Genomic DNA, 27,944 nt, shown 5'->3' on the forward strand with positions numbered 1-27,944 from the left:
GAAAAAATAAGGAATTTTTTTGTAAGAAAGCTTAAACAAAAGTAAATTTATGTGAGAGTCTTGCATGATAAATTTTTTCCTAAAATAAAATGACTGGGTTTTGCAAGGAAGATAAATATTTATGACCAGCCAGAAAATCCAAGCATTTTCTGAATGACCTAAATTATATCAAGATTAGTAAAAAACAATAAAAAAATTTTAAAAATGTTATGTGATTAATTGGCTATAATTAAAAAATATAATAAAGTTTTTCTAGAAATTGAACTTTGATATTATAAATACACTCATACAAAACTAAATAATTGGATAAAACACAATTTCATTAAAATATTGTTAATACAAGAAGTTTTTAATTTTTAAATTCTATAATCTATTTCTTTTTGAAATTATTCAAATTGCTATCTCAGAAGCTGTACCCTGCTGCTTCATCTTTCCTCTTTTAAGAAGGCCTTGGATGGTAATTCTCCTCTTTAGCATTTGCTGTAGCTTTTTAATTAATAGTCTGAAGTAAATGAGATAATTTTTGAAAACAGGCAAATGAAAAATCTTTTGGGTCCTCTTTTGTCTGCTTGTCTGTTATATCTACTTGTTTATATGTGTCATCATGAAGTGATATTTCACTGTTAAACTGCATGAAAGATCGTGAATCAGTTGACCTAAAGAAAAGGGCCAATCAGATTGATAGAAGCTAGCTCAGATGCTTTTTAATTCACATGACTTCAGTAATCTTTGGTAAGATTAATCTGGTAAATTTAATCTTAAAATTCTCTTCATTAGTTTAAAATCTTAAAGCCAACGTTAAGTTAAAATCTCAGTTTTTTACACTGGGAATTTCGGTTACTGAAAGTTAAAATAGCAGGAGTGTAAAATGTGTTTTTGGTGAAGTTTATAAAACACAAAATGTGCATTTTGCTAAAGAAAATGTAACTTTTCCTAGTTAGAAAACTATTTAAGAGTCACTTTAAAATAATATATATTATTTATATGTAATATATATATACATATACGTATATGTAATATATATTACATATACGTATATGTATATATATATTACATATACGTATATGTAATATATATTACATATACGTATATGTAATATATATACATATACGTATATATATACTCACACACACATATAAAACTAAATGGATGAAAGAAAAAAATTAAGCACCAGGGTACACCTGAGACCTGTGGTTACCAAGAAGATAGTCAATGTGGGGTTAGGGCAAAATCAAGTAACTATTAAACCATAGGGTACAATGCAAAGAAGTTGTTCCATATTGTAGGTTAGTATCAGTTTCTTGAGCTTTATTATAATAAATTGCAAACACAATGACTTTAAGAACAAAATCCTTAACTGAAAAATGCTGCAGAATAAAAGAGATTGTTTGGGTTGATGCAGGACCTGCAGGTCACTATTAAACAATTGCTGATGAGAATATGTGATCCAAGTGCACAGGAGGGTATTCCTGCAACCAGCCTAGGGGACCAGATAAATACCACTATAAGGTCTATTCGCTCTGAGAAGGAGACTGCCCAACTCTCCTTACAAAATATCAAATGGAGCTCCCCAGATGAAGCAGTTAATATGCTTCACATGCAAGCCCTGTGGGACTGGCTTCTATGATGTCTGGGATATTTCCCCACCAAATATGACTATTTCTTAGGTCATAATAAATATAGGGGTTAAAAGGGCCCCTTTTTCATTGGCACTCTGGGTAACATCTTTTCAGCACAATCATGTGACAGAGAAGCCTTATCAAATTTGCTGTCCCTCAGGGCTCCTACAGATGCTTGATAAATGATTAGGGTAATAAGCAAAAAAATTGGAAGGAAAAGGAAGTCAAAGGACCTGCCCCAGAAGAATCACAGATATGTTTGAATACTTATTCATTATTTCCTCTAGATAGAAGTTTTTTTAATCAAAAGGCAAAAGTTATAATGAGGAAAATGATATTGCCTGAGGCAATGTTGAGACTAATAAGATGAAGATCAACCAAAGACCCTGAGTCCTTTGGCCCAAATCCCTGATGGGGATCCAAATACTTTTGATATAGCATCTTGCTACCTGAGGAATGCAAGGAGAATAATACTTATAAGCAAACAGCATCTGTTTTCCCATAGGACTGACTGTAACTATGTGAAGAACTGCTACATATTCAACAGTGCTTGATAGGCAGTTCCCATCTAACAGGAGCTGCTTGGGTTGTGGATAGCAGTTCCAAGATGAACAAATGACATCGTGTTTGAAAGCCACTGCTCTCGTTAAAGAAAAGTGAAGCAAATGTTTTTATTTTGAGTTATTTATAGTTTAGAACAATTGGGTAAAGTATGTTTTTTGTGAGAAAATTTACTTTTCTCTAAGTTATCCACAAGTTGAAAGCTATGAGTATTCTGATTACATGACAATATAGTTGTTTGCTTCAGTAAGTACATCTTCTATTATAAAATGGGACAAGTAGGGACACTGGTTATTTTACCCAGGCTTTGACTAGAATAACACAATTTTAGGTAAAGTTCCAAAAAACCCAACTTAATAGGAGCCTATGTGGCCAATTTCTTGTTTCTGCACTTTATGTGAATACTCAGGCTGTACTAGTCCCTTCTCATGCTGCTATAAAAATACTACCTGAGACTGGGTAATTTATAAACAATGGAGATTTAATTGACAGTTCTGCATAACTGGGGTGGCCTCAAAAACTTACAATTATGATGGAAAGGAAAGTAGGCACCTTCTTCACAAGGTGACAGGAGAGACTGTGTGTGGGGGGGGGTGTGTAAAAGAGAAAATGTCAAACACTTATACAATCATCAGATTTCATGGTAACTCACTATCATGAAAACAGCATGGGTGAAACAACTACCATGATACAATCACCTCCCACCAGGAGGGATTGCAATTTGAGATGAGATTTGGGTAAGGACACAGAGTCAACCATATCACAAGCCAATCATAATAAGCCTAAAACATTTTTCACGCAAATTGGTCTTACTATGACTTCTCTTTAATGAAAAAGGAGAGCAAGGGAGAGAGATACAGAGAGAGAAAGAGAGAGAGAGATTGTTTCAAGGGAAAAGGGTAATACTTGTTACTAAATGTCAGCTCTACCTTTTATTTTATTGAGTACAAATTGAATCATAAAATCTTTCTATTTTTTTTTATTTTACTTAAGTTCCGGGACACATGTGCAGAATGGGAAGGTTTGTTAAATACATGTGCCATGGTGGTTTGCTATACCTATTGACCCATCCTCTAAGTTTCCTCCCCTCTAGCCCCCAGTCTCCGACAGGCACTGGTGTGTTTTGTTCCACTCCCTGTGTCCATATGTTCTCGTTGTTCAACTCCCACTTATGAGTGAGAACATGCAGTGTTTGGTTTTCTATTCCTGTGTTAGTTTGCTGAGGATGGTGGCTTCTGGCTTCATCCATGTCCCTGCAAAAGACATAATATCATTCCTTTTTTATGGCTGCATAGTATTCCATGATGTATATGTTCCACATTTTGTTTATCCAGTCTATCATTGGTGGGCATTTGAACTAGTTCCATGGCTTTTCTATTGTAAATAGTGCTGCAATAAACATATGTGTGCATGTGTCTTTACAGTAGAATGATTTATATTCTTTTGGGTATATATCCAGTAATGGGATTGCTGCATCAAATGGTATTTCTGGTTCTAGAACCTTGAGGAATCATCATACTGTCTTCCCCAGTGGCTGAACTAATTTACATGCCCACTAACAGTGTAAAAGCATTCCTATTTCTCCACAGCCTTGCCAGCTTCTATTGTTTCTTGATTTTTTAATAATCACCACCCTGACTAGTGTGAGATGGTATCCCATTTGTGGTTTTGATTTGCATTTCTCAAATGATCAGTGATGTTAAGGGTTTTGTATATGTTTATTGGCCATGTAAATGTCTTCTCTGATGAAGTGTTTGTTCATGTCCTTTGCCCATTTTTTGATTGGGTTGTTTGTTTTTGTCTTGTAAATTTGTTTAATTTCCTAGTAAATTCTGGATATTAGACCTTTATCAGAGGGTAGATTACAAAGTTTTTCTCCCTTTCTGTTGTTTGCCTATCCACTCTGATGATAGTTTCTTTGCTGTGCAGAAGCTCTTTAGATTAATTAGACCTCATTTTTCAATTTTGGCTTCTGTTGCAATTGCTTTTGGCACTTTTGTCATGAAGTCTTTGCTCGTGCCTATGTCCTGAATGGTATTGGCTAGGTTTTCTTCTAGGGCTTTTATGGTTTGGGGCTTGACATTTAAGTCTTTAATCCATTGTGAGTTAATTTTTGTATACAGCTTAAAAAAAGGGGTCCAGTTTCAATTTTCTGCAAATGGTTAGTGAATTTTACCAGCTCCATTTATTGAATAGAAGATTCTTTCCACATTGCTTGTTTTTGTCAGGTTTGCTGAAGATCATATGGATGTAGATGTGTCGTGTTATTTCTGAGGTCTCTGTTCTGTTTCATTGGTCTATATGTCTGCCTTGGTACGAGTACCATGCTGTTTTTGTACTGTAGCCTTGTAATATAGTTTGAAGTCAGCTAGTGTGATGCCTCCAGCTTCGTTCTTTTTGCTATTCCGAACAATTGAAAAGGAGTGACTCCTCCCTAATTTATTTTATGAAGCCAGCATCATCCTGATACCAAAAACCAGGAACACACACACAGAAACACACACACACACACAAACTTCAGGGCAATGTCCCTGATGAACATCGATGTACAAATCCTCAATGAAATACTAGCAAACCAAATTCAGTAGCACATCAAAGCACTTATTCACCACAATCAAGTCGGCTTCATCCCTGGGATGCAAGACTGTTTCACCATACACAAATAAATAAACCTAATCCATCACATCAACAGAACCAAAGACAAAAACCACTTGATTATTGCAATAGATGCAGAAAAGGCATTTGATAAAATTCAAGACCCTTTCATGGTAAAAACTCTCAATAAACTAGGTATTGATGGAACATATCTCAAAATAATAAGAGCTATTGATGATAAACCCACAGCCAATATCATAGTGAATGGGCAAAAGATGGAAGCATTGACCTTGAAAACTGGTACAAGAAAAGGAAGACCTCTGTCACCATTTCTATTCAACATAGTATTGGAAATTCTGGCAAGGGCAATCAGGCAAGAGGAAGAAATAAAGTGTATTCAAATAGGAACAGAGAAAGTCAAATTGTCTCTGTTTGCAGATGGTATGCTGTTATATTTAGAAAACTCCGTCAACTCAGCCCCAAAAGTCCTTAAACTGATAAGCAACTTCAGCAGTCTCATGATACAAAATCAACGTGCAAAAATCACAAGCATTCCTTTATGCTAACAATAGACGAGCAGAAAGACAAACCGTGAATGAACTCTCATTCACAATCACTAAAAATGAATAAAATACCTAGAAATACAGCTAACAAGAAATGTGAAGGACCTCTTCAAGGAGAACTACAAACCACTGTTCAAGGAAATAATAGGACATAAACAAATGGAAAAACATTCCATCCTCATGGATAGAAAAAACCATATCATAAAAATGGCCATATTGCCCAAAGTAATTTATAGATTCAATGCTATTCCCACCAAACTACCATTGACATTCTTCACAGAATTAGAAAAATCTACTTTAAATTTCACATGGAATCAAAGAAGACTGCATACAGCTAAGACAATCCTGAGAATCATGAAATTTTTCATAGTTATAATAATCTTCCAATGATTGCAAGATTATAATTTTTCTTCATATTTTCTAATGGTGACCTAATGAAATGTTTTTTTTTTCTCTTTTGAAACAAAAATACTCTTGATGGTCAAAATATTCATGTTATTTATCTCTCCTTGTTTTACTTCAAGGGAAACCAGAATCATGGCATTCTGAAGATTAAAGATGCAAATCTCCGTTATTTGGCATCCCACTGGACCCGATCTGTTTTTCATTGCAAATGTCCTACTGCTAAGACTACGCAAGGACCCTTCCTCTAGGCCCAGAGACTGTTGCAGAAGAGATGGGTGCATGAGATCGTAAGGGCTGGTTTTGAGGGAGTTAGCTCAGACCCTCCAGATCAAGGAGGGTACACAGGTGCCTAAACAGCTTATAAAACAAAGGGCTTTGCTTTCTCAGCTATTATGTGGCACCTTTTTATCCACCCCAACCATAAAAAATGTTCTGCTTCCTGGAATTAAAAGAAAATAATTACTGAGATGATAAAGATACCTCATGACCAAGCCTCCTGGGTATAATCCTCCCAGTTATAAGTTTTGCAGATACATATATATATATATATATATATATATATATATATATATATATAAAATTATTTTTTAGAAAAATACTCATGTTTTGCATAGTTAATTGCCATAAGTCTGTAATTAAAATCAAGATTATAGTAGCTCAATGCATAGAAATTATTGAAAAGTCAGTTTTGGTAAACTCGCTGTTGACTTTTTGTTTTTGGCTCTTTAAATAAATCTTTTAAGGGGTAATTAATGCCTGTCCGAGTCCATTCCTATCTGGCCTAGAACACTTACTTGTCTATAAGTCTTTTGCTTTTAAATCCCTCCACCACAGGGAGTTCCACTGAAGGACAGTATGGACACAGGGCAGGCAGCCATGCCACAGAAGCAATGCTAGGGGAAAAAAAATCAGTATCCATTGATGTTGACTCTGGCAAATATTGGCCATAAGGGGAAGAGTGTAAACCAAAAATAAAATTCTAAGCCCCTCAACCATCTTAATGTACCCCTCCTCTCAGCGAAGGGGATTCTGGAGGGAAGCTGAAAATCTAGCTCAGGCCATGATGGAAGAGAGCATTGGACACGCCTCATTATATTTCTCCAGCATTAACATCAACACAGACCTTAAGACATCAACATCAGACCTAAGAGTCTGATCAGAATCATTTAACATCTATTTTCTCTGAAGCCTGCTACCTGGAGGCTTTATCTGCATGATAATATCTAGGTTTCTACAACCCCTTATCTTCACCAAGACATTCCTTTCTACTGATAATAACGCCTTCAACCAACTGACAATCACCTATGACCTGGAAGCCCCCACTTTGCACCCTCAGATCAAACTAATGTAAATCTAATACATCTATTGATTTGTCGATGAAAACAGTCAAACTCATCCAGGCACAGTGGCTCACACCTGTAATCCCAGCATTTTGGGAGGCTGATGCGGGTAGATCACCTGAGGTCAGGAGTTCGACAGCAGCCTGGCCAACATGGTGAAACCACGTCTCTACTAAAATACAAAAATTAGCCCAGCATGGTGGTGGGCACCTGTAATCTTAGCTACTCTGGAGGCTGAGGCAGGAGAATTGCTTGAACCCAGGAGGTGGAAGTTGCAGTGACCTGAGATTGTGCCATTGCACTGTAGCCTGGGTGACACAGCAAGACTCCATCTCAAAACAACAACAACAACAACAAACCAGAAAAACAGTCAAACTCTGTAAAATATTTGAAGAGATTTGTTCTGAGCCAAATATGAGTGACCATGGTCCATGACGCAGCCCTCAGAAGACCCTGAGAACATGTGTCCAAGGTGGTCAGGGTGCATCTTGGTTTTGTACATTTTAGGGAGATATGAGACTTCAAATACATTTAAAAAAAAATACATTAGTTTTGTCCAGAAAGCCAGAACCACTCAAAACAGGGGTTTCCAATTAGTTTTGTCCAGAAAGCCAGAACCACTCAAAAGAGGGATTTCCACGTTATAGGTAGATTTAAAATTTTTCTAATTGACAACTGATTGAAAGAGTTATCAGTAAAAAGGAATGTCTGGATTGTGATAAGTGGTTGTGGAGACCAAGGTTCTGTCATGCAGAGGAAGCCTTCAGGTAGCAGGCTTCCAAGATAACAGATTGTAAATAGTTCTCATGAGACTTAAGTTCTGTGTTAATGTTGATGGTGGAGAGGTAAAATGAGGCATATCTGACCTCCACTTCCAAAAATATCTGAGACAGGTCTCAGTTAATTGAGAAAGTTTGTTTTGCCTAGTTTAAGGGCATGCCCATGACACAGCTTCAGGAGGTCCTGACAACATGTGCCCAAGGTGGTCAGGATACAGCTTGCTTTTACATATTTTAGGGAGAAAATGCATCAGCCTGTAAACAAAGAATAAAATTCTAAGGTCCCTGAACCATCTGAATGGACTTTTTTCTAGGCCAGGACACAATGAAATTGAAGAACCCAAACATTCCTTTCTATTGATAATACTTTCAGCCAATTGAGCCCATTCAGACCACAGCAAGGTGCCAGGCCAGGCAAGGGCTGACCGGAGACACCTGCCAGATGAGCCACTGGCAAAAGGTGCAGCTCCCTGGTGAGGGAGAAACACCAGGGACTAGGAGAGGTCCAGAAGGCCCTGAAGGAGTTTTGATCGGGCTGGTCATCTGCACACTTAGTGTGATGAGCTCTGACATGGCCTTGCATGGATGGATCAGGCAGGACACCCCAGTTGAGGAGGATGACAGGAGTGATGGCACAAGGGAAAGGGTGGGCACCCCCAGGTGACAGCTCCTCACTACCTCCACTCTGCTGCAGCTCAGGGGCTGGCTCTTCTGCTGCAAATCAGCTCCTCTGTACCAGCCCTGGCCTCATTCCCTTGGTTCCAGCTCACCCAGCTGACCAAAGGGACTCGCCTGTACCCCTGTACCTGGGCCTACACCTGGCTCCTGGGTTGTCAGAGATGTTTGTTGGGCCAACGAGTGCACAGATGGAAACACAGACAGAAGAACAGATGGAGAGATGGTGGGTGGCCAGACAAAGGCGCGACTTGGTGAGGAATGTGCATTAGGGAATCATGGAAGAGCAGAAACTGTTTGAAGATTCCAAGTGGGGAAAGTGAGGAGGCAAAGCAGGGCTGAAGGGCCTCCCTCAGAGCCCTCTCCCACCCTGTGGTGTCCCCAACCCCTTGGTCCTCCTTGTGGGAGGCACTCACTTTTTTGCCCAGCCTCTTGTGGCTATAGCCCAGCAGGTCCCAGGTGGCACCAGCCAAGATGAAGGTGGCATTGAGTGCTGAAGGCTCCCTCGCCATGAAGGGATGATGAGTAGTGGGTGGGGCCTCAGGAGGAAGAAGGCCACCAACCCTACCTGGCCCCTAACCTGCTGCCTGGGGTAGGCAGGTACCAGAGGCATGGGGTGAGGCATGTTGCAGGTCGAGGACCAGGGCCACCTCCCTGCCTGAACCCATGGACTGGCTCAGGGGCCTGTCAGATAAATCTAGAATTGAGTTGGAGGTAGGGGCAGGGATTTGTTCCTGGGTTCAAGACCATGAAAGGAAGGGTTAAGAAGAAGGCCAGCAAGTGGGGAGGCAAATTAAAGTGGCTGGCAGGAGAGAGAAGCCAGGACAGGTGGCTGTGGCCCTGTCCCTGAATGCAGACCCAGGAAGGACCTCAGAGGCAGAATTCATGCCAAGCCAGCCTACCCAGCACATCTCTCCCTCACGGACATGAGAGAAAACCCTCCAGCTTGGCCCTCACATCTGTGAAACCCACAGTAATGGGGCTGACATCCTCTGCCCTATGCAAGAGAGGTTTCCCGAACACTGGCAGCAAGCGAGTCTGCACAGGATGGTGAATCCACACAGAAAACGCTGTTCTCATGCTCTTTGGAAGCACCAATTTACATTCTGATGGTTTTATGGGGAGATGAGACCAGTAAAAGCCAGGGGACCCTGCTCATTAAGAGAACCCTTGGTGGTCTCTGATTGGAAGCAAGGCTGCAGAGGAGGGTAAGATCAAACCCATGGCTGTAGGTGATGGCTCAGGCCCTGGATTCTTCAGGAAGGACCCCCATGAATGCACCTTGAAAGGTCAGCTCCATGGGTCTCAGCTGGCTGGGCCCATTTGGGAGTTCTGTCTTTGGGGAAGGATGCTGTCCTAGGCTCTGTTCCACACTGGCCCTAAGCTCAGGCAAGGATTCAAATCACAGTCAGCTTCATGCCCAAGGAGGGCATGGCACCGCCTCCTCAAGGGCCACGGCGGGAGGGTGGAGGCCTTAATTCCATCCTGCAGGATCCCAGGTCAGGGACAAGACCCGGGGATGCTGCTTCTGGGTCTGAGCCCCAGGTATGGGTCAAGAGGGCTCCAACTTCAAGGATGAGGTTATTTGTGGTAGAAGAAACTGTAGGTCTCCTAGGACATTCCCTCCTTGTAAGCAGGAAGCTGCCCCTTTGCTTCCAAGACAAAAAGGTATGAGGCTGATTGTCCAGCACGGACCCATCCTAGGGCTGGAAAGGCTGGGAGGGCAGATGGGCACATCCCCAATTTGAAGGAGCCAGGTATACTCCAGGGCACTGGATGAAAATGCTAGCGTGGGCCTGTGATTAGGCCTGAGAGGAGGTTTGGCAGCCATCAGTGGAGCTGGCAATCAGAGGATGCCTCCCTTTGGATTCTGGCCTTCAGCCTTTTCAGACCACGATGGTTGGGTCCACCAGGAGAATGATCTCGGCTCTCATCCAGGCCTCTGTGTAGCACTGCTCCGAAAGGCAGCATTGCCCATGACACAGAAACACCTGCGCTGTGGGGGCCCATCACAGAATGTTCTTGGCCAAAGTGAGAACCAGCTGAAGGGCCTGGGCAAAATCCTAGTTGCACTCACCTTTTCGCTCAGGCTCAGCAGCAGGCAACCCGAAGAGCAGAAGTCTCCCTCCATCTTGGGAGGTCGTGGTCCCCTGAATCTTCCTGGAGTACATGGTCCACGTCCGCAAGGGCTCATCCAAACACCTGCAGCTTGGGCAGGCAACCAGCAGATGAAGGTGACAGGCCCTGCTGCCACCAGCCAGGATGGCCAACCATCAGTAGCCAAGTGCCCTGCCCAGGATGCCCTGCATCCAGGAGGGTGCTGGCTTCCTGGGCAGTGGCCTTCACAGAGGACACAGAAGGAGGGAGGGAACACAGGGTCAGCCCAGAAAGGCCATCGTTCCCTCACTTGCAGAGCTCCTCTCTATAGCCAGCCTCTGCTGGCTCCCTGGGGAGTGTGAACTCCTGGGCTGCAGAGGGGCTGCCCACTTCTTCCAGAGGGCCTGGCCATGGATGAGGGCCCCGGGTAGAAGACACACTCCCTGCAATTCCCACTCCCCTGGAAGCTGTAAAGCCCAGCTTATACCCTTGGAGGGTAAGTGGCCAACTCAGAGCCTGGCATCCTTGTCCACTGCTACTCTGCCTGACCCCAGATCAGGCACCTGGATTTACTTCCTCATGCTTCTCCCCCAGCTGCCCCACTGCTCCACCCACTTGATCCAGCTTCCCTTGCCTGGGTGACTGCCATGACCTCCTTCCTCTGCTCCTCAGCAAAGGACTCTCTCCAACAGGCCCTATGATAAAGCCAGGCAGCGAGCTCACCTCATCTACATTCCACAGGCTGCCCCAGCCTTTAGGACAGTGGCAAACATGGCCTCTGTCCATCCCGGTCTCTGAGCACCCCTTCTTACCCCAAGGTCAGTTGCTAACCAATGAGCGGCTGGAGGGCCTCCTTCTCCCACTCCCACTGCACTGTGTCCAGAGTGGCCAGCACCAGCCCCAGGTGTCAGGGGTCAGTGCATTTGCCTCGGTGGGAATGGCAGAGTGGGTGCTTCCTGAAGGGCTGTGCTGGAATCGGCCCGTAGCCTCCGTGTGTCCCATGGGGCAGGGCCAAAGGAGGCAGTCAGCAAGCGCCATCCACCCCAGCCTGTCTCTCCCTGGGGACTGCTGGACTGAGGGTCCAGGTGGCCCAGCTCTGAGGCCTGTTGCTGGCCAGGCCTGCCCACCTCCCCTCTGTCTCCCAGGCACTTCCCTTTTCAGAGTCACGTTTGAAGCTGACTCTTTGCATCAGGGTTCAGGCAGCTGCCCAAACACCTTATCTCCTCATCTCTGACCATTTCTTCAGAGTCGACTATGAGCAGAAATCACCCAGACACCCCACAGGTAAGTCCACTTGCCTCACGTGGCTCTTCCTCTTCTCAAGAACCTACAAAGGCTCCCAGTGCCTGAGGAACAACATCTGTTGGAGACCCTGCCTTTCTTGCTGACCCTCTCACCCTCTTCTCCAGGCAGCCAGGTGATCCTCAACACTCCTCCCCTCAAAGGAAAGCAGAGTGCACCCTAGGATTGAGCAGGGGCGCTGCTGCAGGGAGCAAACCCCACACCACTGAGGCCTGCTGTCCCTGCTGAGAGGGGGGGCAGTCCCAGGGCCCCACCCAGGTCCAGGGTCCTGGCACTATTCTGCTGGGCTCCCACGGGGAACAGTGATGGTCTCTTCCCACCAGCCTGTGAGTGACAGGAAGGCAGGACTGGGGCGTGAACCCCAGTCCCCCACCTTGCTGTGTGACCCTGTGTGAGCTTAACCTCTCTGTGCCAAGCTGACCCCTGATGCAAAGATAACCACCCAGGGTGGTCACGAAGTCTCGACCAGCACAGGCCTGGCACATCTCAGCCAGGTCCGTGGCAGCAGGAGGGCACCACCTCGGACATCTATCAGACCCGCAGGGAAGGGCTGTCCCTCTGACCTCAGGACGACCCTCCTGTTGCTCGCGGGGAGGAGCCGCCGGCAGCACAGTCACACTGCCACCCAGAGGGGCAGCCTGTGGTCAGGGCGCAAAGCAGAAATGTGGGCACAATAACTTCCGTTTATCTTACAGGTCAGCCGGTGTGGCATGGTGACTGCTACGTTTCCAGTGTGGTTTCCTGTCACTTTCAAAACGGCTCCAGACAGTGCTGCCCAGCCCCCGCCTCTGAGCTTGGAGACCCCATCTGGCTGCCTCCTGTAGACTAAGAAACCACTGCTTCAGCTGGCTACGCACCTGCCAGGTCCCTCCTCCCAGCTCTGAGACCACATCTGGGCCCTCCTCATGGCTCAAGGATCCCCAGTACCTCCTCAGAGCTCTGAGACCCAGCCGGGCCCCCTCCCCTGAGCTCCAGGTCCCCATAAACTTCTCTCAGCCCTTTCTCCTCCACATGGGCACAGCTGCTTCTTCTGCATCACGGAACTGATGCTCACACTTGTCCAGCTCAACTCCTGCATTAAATCCCTCTGATTCACCTCACGTGGTTTCTGTTTTCCTAAGTGCCCCCAAGTGATAGAACGCACTGGAGTCACTGAAGCAGAAGCAGGTGAAATCCTGCCCCAGGTCCCACCAGGGAGTGATTTTGAGTCCTTTGGACCCCAAAACCAGCTGTGCTCTTGGGCTTCCCTCCCATGCCTCTTTCTTGCCTGACTTGGGGTGGGCCTCCTACAACAAAAAGGTGCCCCAGGCTGGCCCTACCCAGCTTTAAGGGGGGCCGTTCCCTCTCTGGTGCCCGAGCCACCTGAGGCTTATACAAATAAGCTGACGGGTAGGTGGCGCTGTTGGCACTAAGCCTGCCAGAGACCATCTTCCTGGGTCTTACTCTCTTACTCGGACCTGGGTGCCTCTTACTCCCACCCCGTGCCACCCCAAACCCAACTGAAATCAACCCACTGCAGGGAGTGAAGAGCTGCCCAGGCAGTGGGCCCAGGGGTCCCATGCCTGTAGTGTTGGGGAGGGGCTGGGATTGGAGATTCTGTGGGGTGCTGTGTGCACCTGGGCGAGGCCCTGCGGTTTCAATAGCTCCACGAGACATAACAGGAAATGCTGAGGTCCTGGGCGTCCGTCTTGGTCAGGCATCACAGGTCCCAAGCAGTGGCCCATTTTTCTTCTTGAGCTTGAGCAGGAACAGCGTGGAGCGGGGGAGGGAGGGGGCTGCCTCTGAAGGTGGGGCAGGGTGCAGGGTTTTCTGCAGACAGGTGCCAACAACCTTACAGCTGCCTGTCAAGGGTTCAGGGAGGACCGACAGTGGGTGGGTCTGGGGCAGGGCTTGCAAAAGAGGTGATGAACAGGCGCAGCCCAGGAGGAAGAAGCTGGGAGCAGAGGCCACTGTGATTCCAGGCAGGTCACCATACATATCCTCATTATTAACTGTTATGTAGAATAGCATAGTGAGGGTATAGTTTATTTAGCTATTCTTTTTTTCATGGAAATTATGATTGTTTCCAGTTTTTTGCTATTACCAAGAGTGTTGACAATGAACATTCTTGTACATACCTCTTTATACATACATATGTGTATTATTTGAGAATAGAGAAGTGGGATTGCTGAGTTGAAAGATATGCATTTTTTTTTTTTTTTTTTTGAGATGGAGTTTCGCTCTTGTTGCCCAGGCTGGGGTGCAATGGCGTGACTTGGCTCACTGAAACTTCTGCCTCCCTAGTTCAACCGATGATTCTCCAGCCTCAGCCTCCCAAGTAGCTGGGATTACAGACACCCGCCACCACGCCCAGCTAATTTTTTTGTATTTTTGGTAGAGACAGGGTTTCACTATGTTGGCCAGGCTGGTCTCCAACTCCTGAACTCATGATCCACCCACCTCAGCCTCTCAAAGTGCTGGGATTACAGGCATGAGCCACCATGCCTCGACAAGTTTTAATTTTTGATGGAGTCAAATTTATTAGTCTTTTTTTTTTTTTTTGTCTTAATGGCTCTCTGACTTGGGTTTTCTGGGTTTTTTGTGATTTATTTCTTTTTTCTTTTCTTTTTTTCTTTTTTTTTTTTTGAGATGGAGTTTGTCTCTGTTGCCCAGGCTAGAGTACAATGGCATGATCTCGGTTCATTGCAACCTCCATCTCCTGGGTTCAAGCAACTCTCCTGTCTCAGCCTCCTGAGTAGCTGGGATTAAAGGCTTGGCCACCATGCCCGGCTAATTTTTGTATTTCAGTAGAGACAGGTTTTCACCATGTTGGCCAGGCTGGTCTTAAATTCCTGACCTCAGGTGATCCTTCAGCCTCAGGCCTCCCAAAGTGCTGGGATTACAGGTGTGAGCCACCGCATCTGGCTGTGATTTATTTCTTGTTTGAAAATATCTTTCTGGACTAGGTGTGGTGGTTCACACTTGTAATCCCAGCACTTTGGGATGCCACATGAGGAAGGCCACTTGAGGCCAGGAGTTTGAGACCAAACTGGGCAATACAGGGAGATCTCATATTTGCAAAAACATTTTAAAAATTAGCTTAGCAGGGCCGGGTGCAGTTGCTCATGCCTGTAATCCCAGCACTTCGGGAGGCCGAGGCAGGCTGATCACGAAGTCAGGAGAATCAGACCATCCTAGCAAACATGGTGAAAGCCCGTCTCTACTAAAAATACAAAAAAATTAGCCGGGAGTGGTGGCGGGCTTCTGTAGTCCCAACTACTTGGGAAGCTGAGGCAGGAGAATGGCATGAACCCAGGAAGTGGAGCTTGCAGTGAGCCGAGATCCTGCCACTGCACCCCAGCCCAGACAACAGAGCGAGACTCCGCCTCAAAAAAAAAAAAAAAAAAAAATTAGCTTAGCAGCGCAACGGCTCACGCCTGTAATCCCAGCACTTTGGGAAGCTGAGGCGGGTGGATCACCTGAGGTCAGGAGTTCGAGACCAGCCTGACCAACACGGAGAAACCCTGTCTCTACTAAAAATACAAAATTAGCCTGGCGTGATAGTACATGTCTGTAATCTCAACTACTCGGGAGGCTGAGGCAGGAGAATTGCTTGAACCCGGGAGGCAGAGGGTGCAGTGAGCCAAGATTGCACCATTGTACTCCAGCCTCGGCAATAAGAGCGAAACTCCATCTCAAAAAAAAAATTAATTAATTAATTTAAAAAATAAATAAAAAATTAGCTTAGTGTGGCACATGCCTGAGTCCTAGCTATGCAGGACGCTGAGGTGGGATGATAGCTTGAGCCAAGGAATTCAAGGCTGCAGTGAGCTGTGATCAAGACACTGGACTTCAGCCTAGGAGACAGAGCAAGACCCTGTCTCAAAAAAAAAAAAAAAAAAAAAAAATTCTTCCTTACCCAAGCTTGTAAACATATTTACTTGTATTTTCTTCTACTACTTTTACAGACTTTTGTTTGTTTATTGGTTTTGTTTGTTTGTTTGTTTAAGATGGAGTCTCCCTCTGTTGCCCAGTCTAGAGTGCAGTGGTGCAATCTCAGCTCACTGTAACCTCCACCTGCTGTATTCAAGCAATTCTCCTGCCTCAGCCTCCTAAGTAGGTGAGACTACAGGCACATGCCACCATGACTGGCTAATTTTTTGTATTTTTAGTATTTTAACCTCCCAAAGTACTGGGATTATAGGCATGAGCCACCACACCCGGCTATGTGTTTTTTAAACATATAGTTCTTTGATCTACAAAGAAATTTCCCCAAACTTGCTAGAGAGGTTGACATTCAAATTCAGGCAATTCAGAGAACTCCTGTCAGACAGTGGAAAAGACAACCATCCCCAAAACGCATAATCACCAGATTCATCAAGATCAATGTGAAAGAAAAAATATTAAAGCAGCTGCAGAAAAGGGTTAGGTTACTTACAAAGGGAACCCCATCAGACCACAGCAGACCTTTCAGTAGAAACTCTGCCACCCAGAAGAGATTGGGAACCTATATTTAGCATTTTTAAAGAGAAAAATCCAACCAAGAATTTCACATCCTGCCAAACTAAGCTTCGAAAGTGAAGGGGAAATAAAATCCTTTTCAGATTTGCAAATGCCAAGGGAATTCATTACCACGAGACCAGCCTTGCAAGGATCCTTAAGGAACCCATTATATCAACCACACTCTCAAACCACATTGCAATAAAATAGAAATTTATACCAAGAATCTCTTTCAAAACCATATAATTACATGCAAATTAAACAACCTGCTCCTGAATGACTTTGGGGAAAATTTAAATTAAGGCAGAAATTAAAAAAATATTTGAAACAAATGAAAACAAAGATGCAACATACCAAAATCTTTGGGACACAGCTAAAGCCATGTTAATTTGAAAGGTTATAGTGGAAAGCACCCATATGAAAAAGTTAGAGATCTGAAATTGACAACCTAAAATCACACCTAGAGAGATGAAAATAACCAGTAGCATATTAAAAAACTAATCCACCAGCTTTATTCCTGGAATCCTAGGTTTCTTCAATATATAAAAATTAATAAATGAGATTTATTAGATAAATAGAAATAAATATAAAAACCACATGATTATCTCAAAAGACACAAAAAGGACTTTTGATAAAATTCAAAAACAATATTAAATACCCTCAAAAAGTTAGGCATTAAAGGAACATATCTCAAAATAATAAGAGCTATCTATGGCAAATCCACAGCCAACCCCATACAGAATGGGCAAAAACTGGAAACACTCCCCTTGAGAACTGGGAACAAGACAAGGATGTCCACTCTAACCACTCCTATTCAATGTAGTACTAGAAATTCTAAACACAGCAATCAGGCAAGAACAAGAAATAAAAGATACCCAAATAGGAAAAGAAGAATTCAAACTCTCTTTGCTGATGACATGATTCTATTACAAAATGCTAAAGAATCTACCAAAAGGCTCCTAGAATTGATAATCAATATAAGTAAAGTTTCAGGATACAAAATCGATGTGTAAAAATAAGTAGCATTTCCATACACCAACAACATCTATGCTAAGAGTGAAATCAAGAACACAATTCCACTTACAATGGACTCAAAGAAAATGAAATACCTAGGAATACAGCTAACCAAGGAGGTGAAAGATCTCTACAAGGAGAACTATGAAACGCTGCTGAAAGAAATCAGAGGTAACACAAATAAATAGAAAAAACATTCCATGCTCATGGATTGGAAGAATCAATATCATAAAAATGGCCACAGTGCCTAAAGCAATTTGCATTGCTATTCCTATCAAACTACCAATGTCATTATACATGGAATTAGAAAAAAATGATTTTAAAATTCATAAGGCACTAGAAAAGAGCCCAAATAACCAAAACAATGCTAAGCCAAAAGAACAAAGCCGGAAGCATCACATTACTCGACCTCACATCGTACTATGAAGCCACGGTAACCAAAATAACTTGATGTTGGTACAAAAATAGACACACAAATGAATGGAACAGAATAGAAAAATCAGAAATAAAACCACACACCTATAACCATCTGATCTTCAATGAGGCTAACAAAAACAAGCAATGGGGAAAGGACTCCCTTCTCAATAAATGATGCTGAGATAACTGGAATTCAGTCACACACATGTTATAAAGGAGTTTAAAGTGTTACTGCAAATACATAATAATACAAATAAATTAAATTGTTCTCTATTTTTAATGAGCTAAATCAGGTAATTTTAGTAAATGTGAATTTCCAGTTTGAAGCCGTTGCTTTAAACACAAACATTTGCATCTGTTTCTTCTGAGAGTTAGAAGGGGAAATAATAGCAAAAGTATTTTAAGCAAAGAAAAAACAGCCTAATGGTAACTGTCAATTGGCCATAATAAGTAAAATCCTAAAGTGGCAGCATGGACAACTGAGCAGCAAAGTGACGTGCACTGTGGAACATTTACAGGGTTCAGTAACTGGCAACATGAGGTAGGTTAGGAGAAAGGGTGAAACTTGGAAGATCGCTTGAAAGTTGGATTTTCTACTTCAAACAATCAGAAGAGGCTGTCTCTCATCATCTTAGAAAATTGAAATTTATTACCCAATCAGGTAGAAAAAGTATCTGGACCACAATGTTTCTGGCCACAGTTCTACCACAATTGAGAGGAAGAATACCACACCAAAATAGGAAGTAGGGGCAGCTAAAGAGTGAAATATTTATATTTTCAGAAACCTGATTATTCCCTCAAAAATGACCTGGTACATTGACTCTGGGTATTTTGCAGTAATATTGTCTAGCTAGGTCACCACATGTGCAATCCCCAAACAGCATGCCTGTGTACATATTCTCAAATAAGATTTAATTACTCTCTCTGAAACATGAGTCAAGATCACAGACACGAAATGAATGTTCTAATATTAAACAGAGACACTTAAAGAAAGCCACTTGGAAAAAACAGAGACTATGAAGGGAGGTAACTAAAAATAAAATAGAAACAGAAAAAAGCAAAAACTTTCATCACCATTTCCGAGATAAAAGAAATGCTATCATGTCTGTGAAACAAGATTATGGTACTACATAAATACTCAGAGAACAAAAGAATTTAAGCAGAGAAATGAAATTTAGTGGAAAAACTGAAAGATATTGTTGTGACACTCTAAGAACAAAAGTGAAACTTAAAATTGCAAACCAAACCAGAACTTTTGTAGACCATATATACATATATAATATAGACAAATTATACATGATAAGTATATGTATATTGATATATGCTTATATATAACTATATATAAAATTTGTCTGTTAAAGTGTAAAGAAAAGCACAATAACACTACACTTAATTGTAGCAAGCAGTGATTCATGAATAAGGCTGCTCTAAACCAAAAGTGGCTGTGCTGAAGGAATGCCAGGGGAAGGCTTTTACACAGAGAACATGGAAGTCAAGTAACGACAATTTCTGACTCATTAAAGTCAAATATATTAACATTATCATCAATACAAAAATAGACCAATAAGGCCTTATTAGGTCTATCCTGCTGCGACATTCATAATTAACTATAATTAACTGATGGCTTTTGATTGGTTAGCCTTAAATATTAGTTTTCTTTAATATGGGTATGTTGGAGAGATAGCTCAAGTTAAATTATGTTTACAAACCAAGCAAGATTAATATAATATCACTAATGAGGCCTTAATAGCAAGATTAATATAATATCACTAATGAGGCCTTAATGGGTTTGTCTACTCAGGGGTTCTCCAGTTCTGGTCTCCATTTTACTTTAACTACATATATGTACACATATATGCACACACACACACACGTATATACATGTTATACATATATGTATATGTATACATATACATTGTATAACAAACATATATATATTTAGATATATGTTATACATCACAATTTTAATATACATTAATAAAATACCCCGATGTATATTATATAGAATATAATAATGTAATGCATAATATATATGCATTGATAATAATGTTAATATATATTTTAATATATTATTGAATATATAGTTAATTATTGTAAATTTAATTTAATAATATAATACTTAAAAAGAACATAGATATAATAGAGAGTAGACAATCATTGAACAAATAATTTAAATTTCTAAGTTGCAAGGCCCCATTGAGAGACAAAAAATGGATAAAAATAGACCCATCCTGGGGCAAATAAGCATGAAATTTAAGATTACTTGGGAAAAAAGAGAATATCCTAGGTGAATTCAAAGAGGAAAAGCTAATATAGTAATGATAAAAAGTTAAATTGACACTGGATTTCTCAACAGCATCTCTGAAGCTGAGGGAGAATGATGCAATGACTTTAACTTCTGAAGCAAATTTGATTTCCAAACTTAAATTATGTCCCATGCTGACAATTATTTGAAAGTTAAGTGTAGATTTCAGATGTACAAGGTCTCAGAAATCTTAACTCCTATGGACTTTTCTTTAGGAAACTACAGTAGAGCATACAACAAAACAAAGGAGATACCAAGAAAGGAAATAATATGCAATTCTGAACAAAAGGTGATCCAGCACCAAAGTAGGGAATGGGTAGAAGCCACGTGACACTGTCAAGATCCTCCTTCACTACAGGATTATGTGTTACTCCCAGTGCTGGGAGGGCCACCTGCAAACAGCCCTGAGCTGCCAGCCTTTTGAGAGTGCCTTAGCTGAAGGGAGGAGCTGGCCACTCACCGTACCTTGGGATAGCTATGTACTTTTGTATATAATCCCTATATTTCTAAATGTCGTGCTTATACACTCATTGCTCCTTGGTTTTTCTGTTTTTGTCATTAAAACAGAGCTAGGGTTGGCTACTGTGTGTGTTTTTTTTTTGTAATAGATAAATTTTGTAGGTTATTTGATTCTTCAAAATGTATGTATGTTTAAAAATCAAGCTTACAATGTAATGCATTATCGTGATCAAATTGGAGTCACTGGGATATATATCACCTCATGCATTTATAATTTCTTTTTATTAGAAACATTCCCATTTCATTCTTTTAGTTATTTTGAAATATACAATAAACTATTATTAACTATAGTCACCCTATTGTGCCAGAACACTAGGTTGTATTGATTCTAACTTTATTTTTTACCCATTAACCAATATCTTCTCATCTTCTCCTCTCCACAACACTTCCAGCCTCTGGAAACCATTATTCTATTCTTTATTCAAGATTTTAACCTTCTTAGCTTTCACATATAAGTGAGAACATGCAATATTATAAAATTAAAATAAAAAATTAAATAACTTATATCAAACAAGTATAAAAATGGTGACCTAAGTGAAATAAGTCATGAGGTAAAAGGCATTTTCATCCCTTTTGCATTACTAAAAAGTGTGGCTATTCTAAACATCACTAAGAGTAAAGACATTTCCTGATACAAAGATGTTTCCAGAGTTTAAGAATTAGAAAAAAAATTATTGCTTCATACCTGCTTTATATATTTACAGTTTTCATAATCATTAATGTGATATATCAGAAATGAGTTACTTGCCTAAAAAAATTATAGACAGTTTTGTTGAAACAGCAGCATAGCATATTATTTGTAGCAACTCTACAATATGGTAATAATTTTATTATTCCTTTAGTCTTCTTGATGATGTAAAACACTTTTTGGTGAGTATATGCTCCTCTAGAAAATCAAACACATACAACTATACTATTATGATAATAGTTTCAGAGACTAAAATTTTTATTATAGATGAAGAAAAACTCCTTAAATTATAAAGCTAGGTAACTGACAATGTTTTACAGAGTAAATAAAATACCTTTGAAGTATTTATTTAGTTCAGTAATAAATTTACAATCCACTATTTAAGTATTAGAATTGTTGAAGTATTTAAATATTTACTACTGGGAAGTCACTCACTTTCATTTTTGAAGGATAAAATTCATTACAAATATAATATACAGCTTGCATTTTCCAAATTCTATTTTGTTTTAAAAACATAAAAAGAAGCCAACTGATCAGATAAAGACCTTACAGATATTTCCAAGATGCACTACCACAACGCTTTGCTTTCTTCTGCTTGTAATGACAAGTTGAGTTAACTTGAGCGAGGTCTTTTGTGTCCGTGGTTTAAGGGCACATTCCTAAAAATGTTTATAAAAAGTATCAAAAACTATCAAATCCAGTTGTATAAGAGTGTGTGTGTGTGTGTGTGTGTGTGTGTATGTGTGTGTGTGTATGTGTATGTGTTTGGACCCAAATATGAAATGCAAATTTTGTGATAACTCTTTTTGTACCATCTGTCCCTGACCCACTGTACTTCCTAAGTTCTTCTGTAGCTTCTGCCCACACCCAATACTACGTATCCCGGAAGATTTGTATACTGCCTGATGATATGCTCCTTTTTAAATTATTTTATATGCAGTATCAATGTATTGGCCCGTATTATATTCAAACTCTGAATTTATAAAAGTGAGAAAAACACGCCCCTACTAAGCGGGCAACTTTCATTGCAGTACTGTTTGGATTTTATTCTTTATTTTAACAAGCCAATGGATAGCCCCATTTTTTAATATTGTCTAACATAAATATGCTCTATAAAATAAAATAATATATCTAAAATTTCAGGAGTCTGATGGCATACATATATATATGATGGCATCATATATATATGATGGCATATATATATATGATGGCATATATATATATATATATATATGAGTAGCAACAGATTAACTACTGGGAGTTTTCCTCATTACACAAGTAGCCAACTCATTCTAAAGATAAAGATGTTGAACAGAAGATGAGTACAAAAGCTGATATTTTATAATTTACCTATTGTACAGCACACGTTTATTTAATGTGTTTTTCCCTGAAGCTCTGTACTCATTTTTTTTTGCATATATCTCGAGCCAAACAATTTATAAAAACCAATTAGTTGGGATTTTTATATATTGTCTGATTTAGAGCCATTAACCCATTTTAGTGTCTCAGGTTCACAATTTCTAAGACAAGGGTAAAAATAATCACACACTGAGTGATATTTAATGGCTAATAAAAGTACCATTTGAAAAGAGAATTAGTAGTATAACCTTTAAGCTCAGGCTCTCTTAGGTGTAATATACAGCCTTAGGAGAAAGAGTTTGCAATTAATTGTGTAAATTCAAGTTTTGTCTTTTCATCACTGTGTTCCCTTTTCAGAGAGTCAGCTATGTAATTACCGACTAAGATGAACACAGATAATTGTAACAAGTAACTATAACCAATAAGCTCCAGAAAACTGCTTTTATATCTTTTACTGATTTTTCTGTGTTTTGTCTTTCTCATTCCCCAAGAAAGGTGAGAGTAATTTATTTGTCCCATCAGAGTATTTTATGTCATTATTATTTCAGACTATCATGACTAGCAGGCTAGAGGTTGAGAATTAGGTTTGAATAAAGTTTGAAATGACATTATAATTTTAATTAAATAATATATTTGATAAAAATGACAAAATGTGTTCTCTTGAAATGAGCATTTTTCATAAAATACAAGAACAACTCACTTGTGTTTAAAATTCTATCAAAAGACAAACTTTTTTATTTGGTTATAATAAACATGGCAGATAATGTATTAATATGTAGTAATTTTAACCTTCATTACTAAGACTTTTAAATAATCTGAAATATTTGCATCAAAAGCATACAACTGTGGACAATGGTATCAAAACGATATAGAAAAGCAGAGCTGAGCACTTTCAAATTATAAATAAAATTTTTTACACATGGAAACATATTTGAAAAAAGATTATTATGACCATTGATCTCTCTATTAGTCAACATAATAAACCAAGGCCAATCACTGTTTACTGTTCATTTAGACCAGGTTACATACATGACAAAGTTACTTGCCTATCTGAATATTAGGTACAAAGTTACAGTTAGACAGGAAGAATAACTTCTAGTGTTTTATCACATGGTAGGTGACAATAGCTGACAATAATGCTTTGTATGTTTCAGGATAACTAGAAGAGATGATCTGGAATGCTATCATCTCAAAGAAATGGTAAATGTTTAATGTTAAGGATAAGCTAATCACACTGATTCAATCATTATATAATGTACACATTACTGAAACATGATACTTTAACTCACAAATATGTACAAATATGTGTCACTTATAAGTAAAATGAAACAACAAAATCCAAAACTGTCTGTTTGTTTAAAAGCAAAAAAAAAACCCACAAGATGAATGTTATGAGTATTACATATATTACAAGTGATACAATCATTATTTTCAAGGGTAATATTTCTTCTCATATTCTATTTATATGCTGATTATTTTCTCTAATTCCAGATTCATATATCATTGTGTTTTAATTAGGTTTTATAAATGTGTATTTTGTAGTTTATTTTTGTCTACCTCATGAAAGTTCTTTTCAAAAGTCACCATCAAACAATTCAGAAAAAAGACTTGTTTTAAGTGTAATGTTGGAAAAATTAGCTGATTTTATCTAGTGAATAGGCTGTTATGACTTTGAGGGAAAGAAGTAGATACTAATAATACTTTAATAATAATAATAATGAAATGTGACAGACTCATTTACTAGCTGAAAACACTATACACTATTTCTAATGAGCAAGCTGATTAGATATGATTGAAATAGATTTTACACTTACTAACAAAAAAAATTATACTACTTAGAATACATTTTGGAATCTGGGGTCTTTGAATTGCTATTTGATTCTATAATCTCACCATACAGAATATTCTTGATTTATATTTTACATGTTTTTAAAGTTCATAAGGTCAATAGGGTATAAAGCGTTATAACAATAAAATATTTATATTTATCTTATTTAAAGTTGCATATTCTTGTTTGTCTTAATGTTTTCTCCCTCCAGTCTTACTCTCTGCCAGGACTTTTGTTTCACTAACAACGACACTCATTTTATTATATGAGCCTTTTTGGAAATCTTTACCGTATTGCCATCCCTTAGAGGATAAATCTATCTACCAATGTTATGTTCACAGCTGCTCTTCACCCTGTTGTAGTTTTTCATCCCAGTGTTATCACTTCCTTCTCAACACTTCTTGGCATTAATGCTTTATTCTTCATTTGCTTCCTTTGCCTAGAATGCTCTCCCCTCCCTCCCACGTTATGCATCTAGTCTAGTGGCATGTCCTTTAACTTTTACAGCATAGATAAGGCTTTGCCTTTTCTACAATAACTTTTTTGAAAAATGTATTCAGTGTTAAGTGACTTTGTGGCTTCTTTTCTATTTACTCATACTTTTTTTACAATTAACTGTGCATATTTAAATTATAGAAGTTGGTAAGTCTTATACGTAAAAATGCATTGTATTAATACAGTGAAAAATCCATTACCTTCAAATGTTTTCTCATGTTCCTTTCAGTCTCACTCTCCTAATGCTGCCTAGTTTTCATCCCCAAGGAAGCATTGCCCTGATTTTTGTCAGCATGGAATAGTTTGTATTCTCTATAATGTTACCTACATGAAACCATTTAATATTGTCTTTTTTGGAGGCAGGTAATAGCTTGACTTCTTTTACTCAGTATAATTCTTGAGATTTATCAATTTTGTTGCATGTATGAAGAGTTTTTCTCTTATTGACAAATACTCTTCCATTGTATGGATATGTCCATTTTTTTCACCATTCCCCTATTCATAGACATTTGAGTTGTTTCCAGTATTGGGCTACTAGGAAAAAATTAGTTATGGAGATTAGTGTACAAGTTTTTGTATGGACATATATTATCATTTATTTTGGGTTAATATCTAAGGATGAAATAGCTGGCAGGTATTATATTCAATGTATGAAGATACTGCCAAACTATTTTCCAAGGTGGTTATAAAGTTTGATTTTTTACCCAAATGTGTGAGAATTTTATTTGTTCTCCATCCACAGCAACACGGGCTACGATCAATTTTGTTGATTTTAGTTCCAATAATATGTACGGTTTTCTCATGGTCATTTTAAGTTGTATCACCTCATCCCAGTTAAAATGACTTGTATGCAAAAGATAGGCAATAAAGAATGCCGGTAAGGATTTGGAGAATAGAATCATCTCATACACCATTGGTTGGAATGTGAAGTAGTATTACTACTATGAACAGCTTGGAGGTTTTTAAAAAAAACTAAAAATAGAACTACCATATCATCCTGCAATACCACTAATGGGTGTACATCCTAAAGAAAGTAAGTCAGTGTATCAAAGAGATATCTATACTTCCATGTTTACTGCAGCAATAATATTGCAGCAATTGTTTATTGCAGCAATAATATTGCAGCAATTGTTTATTGCAGCAATAATATTGCAGCAATTGTTTATTGCAGCAATAATATTGCAGCAATTGTTTATTGCAGCAATAATATTGCAGCAATAATATTGCAGCAATTGTTTATTGCAGCAATAATATTGCAGCAATTGTTTATTGCAGCAATAATATTGCAGCAATTGTTTATTGCAGCAATAATATTGCAGCAATTGTTTATTGCAGCAATAATATTGCAGCAATTGTTTATTGCAGCAATAATATTGCAGCGATTGTTTATTGCAGCAATATTCACAATAGCAAGGTATGAAATTGGCTTAATTTTCCATCAATAGATGAACGGACAAAGAGAGTGTAGTATATATACACAATGGAGCACTATTCAGCCATAGAAATGAATGAGATCCTGTCATTTGCAACAACATGAATGGAACTGAAGAACATTATGTTAAGTGAAATAAATTAGGCTCAGAAAGACAAATATTATACCTCTTCACTCATATGTGGAAGCTGAAAAAATAAACTCATGGAGATAGAAATTAGAAAGATGGTTTTCAGTGGCTGAGAAGGGTAGCAGAACAAGCGGATAGAGGGGAAATGGTTAGTGGGCACAAAAAAATACAATTAGAATGAATAAGATCTAGTATACAGTAGCACAATAGAGTGACTGCAGATAACAGTTGTTTGCTGTATATTTTAAAATAACTGAAAAAGTAGACTTGGAATGTTCCTAACACAAAGAAATAATAAATAATTGAAGTGATTAATATCCCAGTTACCCTGTTTTGATAATTACACATTGTATATCACTATCAAAACATCACATGTACCCCATTAATATAGACACTATTATGTACCCATAATAATTAAAAATAAATTAATAACTTTAGCCAATGGGTTTTATAATTTGTACTTATATTGTTTAAATTAAAAAAAAACATGCTTTTCAAAAAACATAACAAAAAATTAAGCCATAGACAGAGACAAAGTTTCAAGTAATATTTCTAATAAAAAATTCTCAAAATTCAATAATTATCCATTATTTTGATATAGGCCTTCCTCTGATGAATTTGATTCAACTTTTCACTTGCTTGCCTCTTAAAAGATTTACATTCCTTGAAATTAGGGAGTTTTTATATTCTAAAATTTTTTGAGTGATTGTAATAGCCCTCTCACGTAAAAGCCTCCAAAAGTTTGATAAATGCACATATAATTTGGTGTTGGTTATATAAAATCTATATTTTTACTTATATATTTTTATTCTTGTAGTCAATAGTATCAATGAATGATAAAGTTAAAAGGTATATATTCCTATTATGTTTTTTTAAAAATTGCCAGCTAATAGGTAATGGCTTACATATGTAAATATGTATAAAGGAATAGAAGATTGTCTTATTTTTCAAATAATATTTGTGAGTAAAGATATACAAACTTAAATACATCATTAGAAATAGCTCTGATATATTTAGGCATTTGAGTGTTATTTTAAACCAGGGGAAAATTTTATGTAATTTCTTCATATTCTTCACTGTAACATTTTAAATAACAGTTAACAAGACTATAATTTATTATTTGAATTGAAATATTGCTTTCTATGGAACTGACTTTTCAATGTCAGTGTAAAATATGGAGATAGGTTAAGAAGTTATTCTGATCATTGTAATTTGATAGCACAACACGGTGAATACAGTCAGCAATAATTCATTGTACATTTTTAAATAACTAAAAGAGTATAATCAGACTGCTTGTAACACAAAAAAGAATGAATGCTTGAGGTGATGGATATTCCATTTG

Source organism: Pongo pygmaeus, chromosome 19 (assembly GCF_028885625.2).
Source record: "Pongo pygmaeus isolate AG05252 chromosome 19, NHGRI_mPonPyg2-v2.0_pri, whole genome shotgun sequence".
NCBI classification, from domain to species: Eukaryota; Metazoa; Chordata; class Mammalia; order Primates; family Hominidae; genus Pongo; species Pongo pygmaeus.